At 37.1% G+C, this 8,625-nt stretch overlaps 1 long non-coding RNA gene across 1 annotated transcript; it reads left to right on the top strand.

Moving 5' to 3' along the window:
* Positions 1-343: 343 nt before the first annotated feature.
* Positions 344-8,360, top strand: LOC109366441 (uncharacterized). Its single transcript, XR_014881393.1, has 4 exons — positions 344-883; positions 2,407-2,532; positions 7,235-7,284; positions 7,366-8,360. It is a non-coding gene; the product is annotated as an uncharacterized LOC109366441 (long non-coding RNA).
* Positions 8,361-8,625: the final 265 nt, after the last annotated feature.

Below are 8,625 nucleotides of genomic sequence, written 5' to 3'. Positions count from 1 at the left end.
TTCCCTGTGCCAGTCTTTCAAGCGACTTCCCAAAGCTCTTCCTTTCTATTTCACATGATATGAACAATCACCATAATTTCACTCAAAGTGCCTGGAGTGGTTGTACATTTCTCCTCATCACTTCCAAGACTTACAGAAATGCATCTCATACTTTGCTGAGAGAACCTAGAAAAATATCCATTGCCATGATACTGCACAGCCTATTTGGCTGCAAGCTGTGCATTACTAAATTATTGTTAGCTACAAGTTAGCTCAAGTATAAGTAAAAGTTTGTGAAGTCTCATTTTCTATCCTGCATAGAATGAAAAAAAAAAAAAAAAAGCATAGATAAGCAGGAAGGTTTAGAGACAGAATTGGTATCTCTCTCCAAGTAGTGCTACAGTCAGCGACGAATATGGCCTTCATGGGGTCATGGAAGGCATCCTGCGTGTCTATGGCTCTTCCCCCACTAACCTTAGATCAGTGTTTAACCCTGCTAGAAGCTCTGATAAGTAGCAGATTATTTCTTTTACAGACCTTTACAGGCCAGAGATATCACATAGGTGTGGTACCATAGCAATTTGTATTTCGTATTGTCATGACCTTGTTTTTAATAACCACATTAAGATACTTGATAACTGTGCACAAAGTCCAACTCAATGAAATGTGTCCTGTTATCTGTGATGAATGAGTGGGGTTTGTCATTCCCTCTTTTTTTTTTTAAATCTTTTTTTTTTTTCTTTTCTTTTCTGTCATCTGAGAATTTTATTTAGTGGCCAATTGCAAAATGTTGGTTGCCTGGAGACTTAGAATTACTTACAGATATGTTATTCAAAATGAAGACCCCCGAGGCTGAAAACCCTGGGGCTGAAATGAGGGGAGAAACCTTTCAGTTTTATTTACTGTACGTATGTTCCCATTGTGTTTTTTCTTTCAGTAGAAGATGTTTTAATAATTTGGATGATTTGTTATGAGCACAAATAATCCAATTTTCATGTGATAGAAAAGAATCTTTCTGTTTTTCTTGGGACTCAGATTCTGTACCAGCAGATATATGAATATAATGCTTTAGATATGGTTTTGATTGTGATTGAGTATTCTTTAGATCATGCTATTCCTTTATTTAGTTCAATTACATCATTAGAATATCTGTTAATTCTTTATTTGTTACTTTTGAACTTCCATTTTGAAATCCAGACAAATGATCTCCCTGAGAAGAAGGATAAAATCTAACTTTTTATACTATGGAGTTATAGCAAAAAAAAAAAAAAAAAAAGCTACGCAGTGCCAGGTACAAAATATCAAAATATTTCTGCTTCTGAAACATTGAAGAAAATTGCATTTTCGGGACAATGTACCTCATTCCTGCACCTACAATTTGAACATCTACTCTTGTAAATGTTATCTGGTTTCACGTCTCTTAGCTAGTCTCCTTGGCCTCCCATTTTCAGTCAGTGGCCAGAAAGGACACAATGCATCTGGATTCTTCTAGTCATCTGCACACACATGAGAGGAATCAGGTTGTGGAAGTGTCTGTTCATTATCACCATTAACTAAGAGATCAGTTAAAACAACTCAATCAGCTGCAAATGCAGCAATTGTAAGTATCTTGATTGGGCCAGATATTACCTGCCCCGGGCAATACTTCTGCTGTAGTTCAGAGGACAGGCATTATCTGGTACTAAAGAAAGAAGGAGAAAACTAGTTAGAAGCAAGTAGAGAGAGAAACCTTTCTGAAAAACAAGGAAGTCCACCAATGGCAGGTTAACTCACTGACTACTTCTGGGATTGACATAAGAAAAAGCAGAAGATACTTTTTTGTTTCAAAACTGCTTCTTCGTTATTTACTCAACATGGTTAACCTGTACATACATATAACCTTGTGTAAACTCCACCAAACATTTTTTTTTTTCTGAGTGCAATTTACTTGTAGGTGTAGTTTCTTTTTTTTCTTTCCTTCTTTCTTTTTCTTTCTTTCTTTCTTTCTTTCTTTCTTTCTTTCTTTCTTTCTCTCTTTCTTTCTTTCTTTCTTTCTTTCTTTCTTTCTTTCTTTCTTTCTTTCTTTCTTTGTAACATTCATTGTAATTAGACTTTTTGTCCTGACTGTGCATGATTGAAAAATTATGCACTGCCTGAAGAAGTAATTAATCTCATTTCTTTAAAATTTATATTAATGGAATGCTACATATTATTGAAAAACTATCTCAAAAATTTGATTTCTGTCAGTGGGTACTAGGTACGTTGGACTTACGCTTCCTATGATTTTCATTTTCATTTATTTTTAGTAATTTACTTTATTATGAGCATTACCTCATTGCGAAGTAGCTAAAGTAACAACATTTTTATCTGAGTTAAACGTGAATTGAAACATAATGAATGAATCTACTCATAATTTGTTCACTTTCTCCAACCATTTTTCACCCACAGCTGTAGGGTAAGCACAGCAAGAGCTAAGTTCCTGCTCTAGGTCCATGTTTGGAAAGGGATGTTTGCCATGGAGCCTCCCTGATTAGACTCTGTAAGAAGCTGTGTTGGAAATGCACCAGTGGTTAGGTGAGTACTGCTGTGGTTTCCTCTGTGGCCTTCATCATTGTTCCTTTTCAGTTTGATGGAAAAAAAAAGGTGATTTTTATCCAAACCACTCTTCACTTTGAGTACTTTATCGGTTTCCTAATGACCACGTCACAAGCAGACTTCTTGTACTGGCTTAGAAGACTTTCTGAAACTCTCTAGACTGCAACTTCAAGTGCTCCTTGTATTAGTTCATACTTGTTTTGATGACTGCATCCTTGATCTGGGTGTGGATGACATCTTCTTTCTATTCTAATATATTTGTAGTGGAAGTGCTCTAAATTTTACTCACAGACATTGTCCCTTCCCCCCCCTTCATTAATTTTGTCTTGTTGTTTCTATCATGGTGCAGCCCAATTGAATTGAATGATATCTTTAAAATAGAAGTATCATCAAAACACGACTTGTGCCAAGCAGTTACCTTTTGAGATGAAGCTGTGATTCTCATATTCCATTAGTCCTTTCTCACCAAGTTGGTAGTTCTCATTGTAACAGCACATCTAAATTTAGATTGCACATTCTTTGCCTGTTAGATTGCCTATTTACTGTGCCAAGTACAGAGCACTGTTCAGGCCCTGCGTACTTTGGCTATAGGTTAAGATTACTCACAGCTAGTGTGGCATGAGGCTGCTGGCTTGCTGACCAGGCCCTCATGCAGCAAGCACAGTGCTATGCCTGTTTGGAATTTATCCCTGGTGCACATTAGGGTATGATCTTTGGCCATTAAACTTAAACCAAATCTGGAAATGGCTCACTAAAGGTTGCACCTTTGCTTGTGTGAGATCAAGGAGTTAAAGAACTACTTAGATGCTTTTAGGAACCTCCTATTTTCTGTGCAAAAAATGTTACTGGAAAGGTAGTCTATATAGAAAGAACTCATCTGCAGGGTGCTCTTTCCTTCTCCCCTTGAATCTTGCAACCCATGGAGTAACAAGCAGCCACTTCCATTTTCTTCAGTACTGGGGGAAAAATATCCAGTGTCTGAAAAGCTGAAAGCAAGTCGCGTGTGTGTGTTTTGAGGTAGGTATGCATATTCTATGATGAACAAGGAGAATTTCCTGGATGAATGGATCAAGTATATACTTGTCTAGATCACCTTAAAAAACAAACAAACAAACAACAACAACAAAAAAACAGAAAAGCAAATGAACAAGTAAAATGAACATTAAAAGGTGGCAAGAAGATAATTTCTGACTGCTGTGCTTAGCACAACTGCAGACTTCTCACTGCATTTTTCCATTTGCTGGCAAATGGCATGAGACTCGTGTTGCATAATTATTTTTCAGGCTTAGTTAGTATTTTACTAATTCATTTGAGGATGAATGAAGTGAAGGTATAATCTAATTAATTTTAAAAAATAAATCCAGCTAAAAAATGTCAAAGTGTAGCATTTGAACTTAAATAAACACATTTCATTTCCCTAACTGAAACAATTGAACTTGCCATGGATTTCCATGAAATGAAATCTTGCCTGACTCAAAAATCTCTTTTTTCTTTCTTTCTTTCTTTTTTTTTTTTTTTGAGAATAAGATACTCAGAGAAAAAAAATTCCAAGTCTTTCCATATTTAGAAATGTTTAAGAGGGAAAAGTGTATCTGTCTGCAGGATTAGGATCTCCTGTCTTTCCAAATGTGTGGCTGTTGGGGGTGTAACTGGGTGTTTGTGCCAACAGCAGCAGACAACGTGAGCAAAGACTCACAAACACTAATACTATTTTGCTATAATTTTGACAGGCTGGTGCCAAAGCAGCTGTTCACTGTGACGCCTCATCCAAACAGGCTTCACTGTGGTTCCCCTGGAATTGCCTCTGATAGTTGCAGCCTCCTCTTTCTAGATCCCTCCATTGCTTTGTCTTTCCCTTTAGCTTATCATATTCCTGCCCCCAGTGCAAGCAGGGTTTAGAAAGCTGGTACGGTTGTTAAATTACTACAGTGTTCATGGCCACAGATTTGTTTCTAGTTTGCTTTATCATCTCTTGTCCCTAATTTTTGGCTGTCTTGTCTGTTCTTACTGTAAGCAATTCAGGATGCAGACTACCTCCTCCTTTTTGTCCACACAGTGCTTGAGATGGTAGATTTCTTCTCCTGGTTCATTCTTAACAGTGCTAATAATAAGCATATGGATAGACTGAACAACAAAGTTTTACGTATTTATCTAGTTAGGAAATAATGAAGAAGAATATAGATAATGAAGATTCTTGTCTCAAATTTCTCCATATATGAAGCAAAATAATTCTGTCCTATTATGGTGGGATTTTTGCGTGCTAATTTTGCTTCAAGCATGTTTTGTATTTTTGTCTTCCACTGGCAGTTTTGTGTGACGCTACAGAGCACAATAAATGTTAACTGTTTCTTTCCTTTTTCCTGCAGACTAGGTTCAAATTTCTGAATCCACAGCCTTTATAAATTCTTTTGTTTATATATCGTGCACTGAAAAGCTAACTAACAGCAGAGTCCTGCAAGAAGTCAGCACACGTAAAAGCTAGGATAGGCTCCTCTGCTGCAATTTTCTTTTAAGTATTGATGAAAACAAGTTGATAGAGGTATTCAGTGCATCCTGCAGTGGTTCCTTATCTCCTGTGAGGTCAGTCTCTCAAACAACTGCTTGCCAGCATTTCTCTGACTCACCCTGCAAAGCTGGGATTGTAATAAATGGAAACAAACACTTTCCAAGCTTTAATCCTAATGTCCAACACCCAGTTCCCAACCTGTGCTAGAGGGGCTTGCTTACATATTCAGTCCGTGAATCCTCTTATATAAAATGCTTTCCTAGGTCATTTAAAAATCATTTCATGATGACTCAGTCGTTCATAATCTTTAAGGAGCTTTTGGCACCACTTGGTCATTTCTTGGAAATTTGAGGAGGACAAATATAAGGCACACTGTATAAGTTATGAGGGAAAATATTTTTGCAGGGATCATCATTTATAGCTCAGCAAAGATCAAGCATGAAAATAGTACAGTCTCAATTAGCTGTTAGTCTGGATGATACTGGCAGGCTGTAAATAAAAACCATCTGTGTGTTGCTGGACTGTGAATAGATTCCTTTTAGCAGCCAAGGAATGGCTTGAGCTGGCTCTCAGAGACTCCAGTCTGCAGGACAGGATTCTGCCCTGATCAGCTGTTGTGTTTTGTTTTGTTTTTTTCTTCTTTTAAATTAACTTGTGAAAAACTTCAGGTTAACCTTAAGCCGAGGTCAGTCTGAGTCTGCATAGACGAGATGTGTACGTGGTGCTGAAAACATCTAAAGGGTTCTGATTACCTCAACTACTGTCAATCTAGTTACAGACCTTAATATAAGTTAGAAACTATTCTGGTCCCATGAATCTCTAGTCTTCCTAGTGATAGGATAAGACTGGGCTTCTCAGACTATTTTTTTTTTAGACCCTGGATATATATATATATTTTAATATATCAGTGATGAACACATGGTGTTCATTTTCCTCCCAAAGTAGAACCACCAAAGCTGAACGCAAACACAGATGAAGCATTTTTTTTCTGCAGACTAAAAGTTCCTGGGCAAGAAAATTTGCCCTGAAAATATGTACATGTATATATATAAAAAATTTCACTTTCCTACCTGTTTCTAAGGGCCACTTTCAAATTTAATCTTCCAAATAAGAATTTTGTACACCTGTAAGATCTTTTCATGACATAATGTGCTACAGTGGGATCTCTAGATTTTATAACTGATTATCTCAGAACTTTGTCCTAGAATTTTTTTTTTACCAGAATTGATCTGAAGACAAGTCTTTCTACTGAAGATTTAAAATAGTTTATGTTGAGATTACTCATGATCATCAGTTAATTAAATTCCTGCTTTGGAAAGCCATTAGGAAAATGTTTTTAGAATAATAAAATACCCATTTGTTTCAAATATTTTCATAGTTGGTCTACAGCAAAAATGCTGAGGTTTTTAAAATTTTTAAAAGCAATTTTTGTTTAAAAATAATCTGCATGAAATATTAAATGTACCAAATCAACTTTTTTCTCAAAAGAAAGTCGAATGTTACAGTTTGATTGAAGAAAACTGTTCAAATGTTGAACATTCTTGTAGAATGATTGGTTGTGGCATTGCTTTGTTAGGCAACATCTTTTCATTTTGCAGATCTTTCAGATCTGTTCCTCATTCTCTGTGAAGTGATCAGGTGTTAATCATTATTCTAATAGCTATAAAATTTTCTGTTTTAAATGCCTGGGGATGGTACTGTTTGCACAGGTGCCTTAGCTGGGGAACTGAATTAATATACATTTTTCTTGGCTAAAAGGCTTATTTGTCTTGTTTGTCTTGTTGAAAAGATAAATGCAAAATCTCGTTTAGATTTGTGTTTACAATTAGCTATTTTCACACATCAAGGCTTTATCTCTGGCCAGTGCTGGTTCATTAATATGGAGAAAAAAATTTCATGCTTTCATCTGCAGGCTTGGCTCTTTCCCCACTGAAATAACTAAATGTGTTGCCACTGGTATCAGTGCAAGAAGTGTCTGGCCCTGCATTACTATTGTTTTTCTCCTGAATAAGTTGCAGGCTTTCCAAGAGAAGAGGTTAGACAATTGGTTGATCTCCATTAAACACAATGTAAGGCACGTGGGTTTTCCTGTTCCGTACTTCTCAGTCTTCTCATTTGTACTGAGTATGCTTACTTAGCTGATAACACTCAACAAATACCTTTTGTCTTTTCCAGGGTGTTTGGTCTTGCTAACAAAATGAAGATTACTTAAGCATGCTACTCAGGTATGGGCTCATAACTGTAACCAGTTCTGCGTGAGATAAAATAGGCTATGATTTCATGTATTAATTTTTTCTTCCTAGCAGACTTCCACATTATTTAAAGCACTGAAGTGAAAACAATGTTCTGGATGTAAAAAGACCTGCTACTCCATTCAAGCATACCTCTCTCAACACCACAACAAATGGCTGTTTTACTATAGTAGACAAAGACTCCATGCAATAATACCGTGCGAATGCAGGAAACCTTATATTCATGAGCATTTGGCATAAAAAAAAGCACTCTCTCTTCTGTCTATAACTGCTTAAGTTCAGTTTTGACTAGCTCCCTACCACAAAGGTGATAATGAAAAGTATATGAGGATGGAAGAATCTGGCAGTTTCTTATTTTATAGCATCAATATTAGGCTACAAGGACAGGCTTAGAATTTTTGTTTATAACTTCTTTAGAAATGCATTCTTTATGGCATTTGGGAGACTACTACCTGTGGGAAAATTGGGTAGAGTATATGGAAGGATGACCTTGTTGTACTCTAATCAGATTTTTTATCCGTGGGTGGTGAAGCCTAAGAAGGTAATGGCAATTGGATGACCTTACATACTTCACCACTGTGCTGGAGAACCTTTCTCACTCTTTGCTGGGAATGGCTAAATTTTGGAAGAGAGATGGAGAGGGAACACAAAATGAGGGAGACGAGCACCACAGCACCCAGCCTCCATCTGCCTCCTGTGTCACCAATCACATCAGCACCCTTGAATAATTTTTTCCTGCTTTAACTGTGAAGAAAACGAAATGGCTGCTCCATCTCCTTGCTATCCGTTGGCTAAAATGAATTTGAAAATAAGAGTTGACAGACTGGACAAATGTATGGTGGTTGGAGAAGCAGATTTTTCAAGGCAGAACTGAAGATAGCCAGCATTTCCTTATCTCTGATTTTCTGAAAGATTTTGAGCATCTGCCAACTCCTTTTTAAGCTGGTATTTGTAATTGCTTCAAGGTACTGCGTTTAAGTGCTCTAAGTGTTTTTTGAAATTGCTTCCAAGGAGTGAGTTTTCTGAAATGTTACCGAAAATAAAGTAAATGACGCACAGCTGAATTCCTTGCCTATTTCTTCACTGCACAGTTCCAGTGACACAAGAAGCCACAGGCATGCATGGCTCACAGGTTCTGCACCCAAGCCACCACTCCCTCAGCATGCTGCTGCTTCTCCCTTCTCCCTCCATTCCATCCAACATCCCCATCCCTCCTTCCTCTTTCCTCCACAAACTTAACTCTCAGTTGTCTGACCAAGTGGTTCTTACCTCACAGCCAGGGCCTGAACCTCGTAATCATAATAAATCCATTAA

The sequence above is a fragment of the Meleagris gallopavo genome, chromosome 2 (genome assembly GCF_905368555.1).
Source record: "Meleagris gallopavo chromosome 2, MGAL_WU_HG_1.1, whole genome shotgun sequence".
Lineage (NCBI taxonomy): Eukaryota > Metazoa > Chordata > Aves > Galliformes > Phasianidae > Meleagris > Meleagris gallopavo.
The sequence above is the reverse complement of the archived record's forward strand: the minus strand, read 5'-3'. Positions and strand labels throughout refer to the sequence as shown.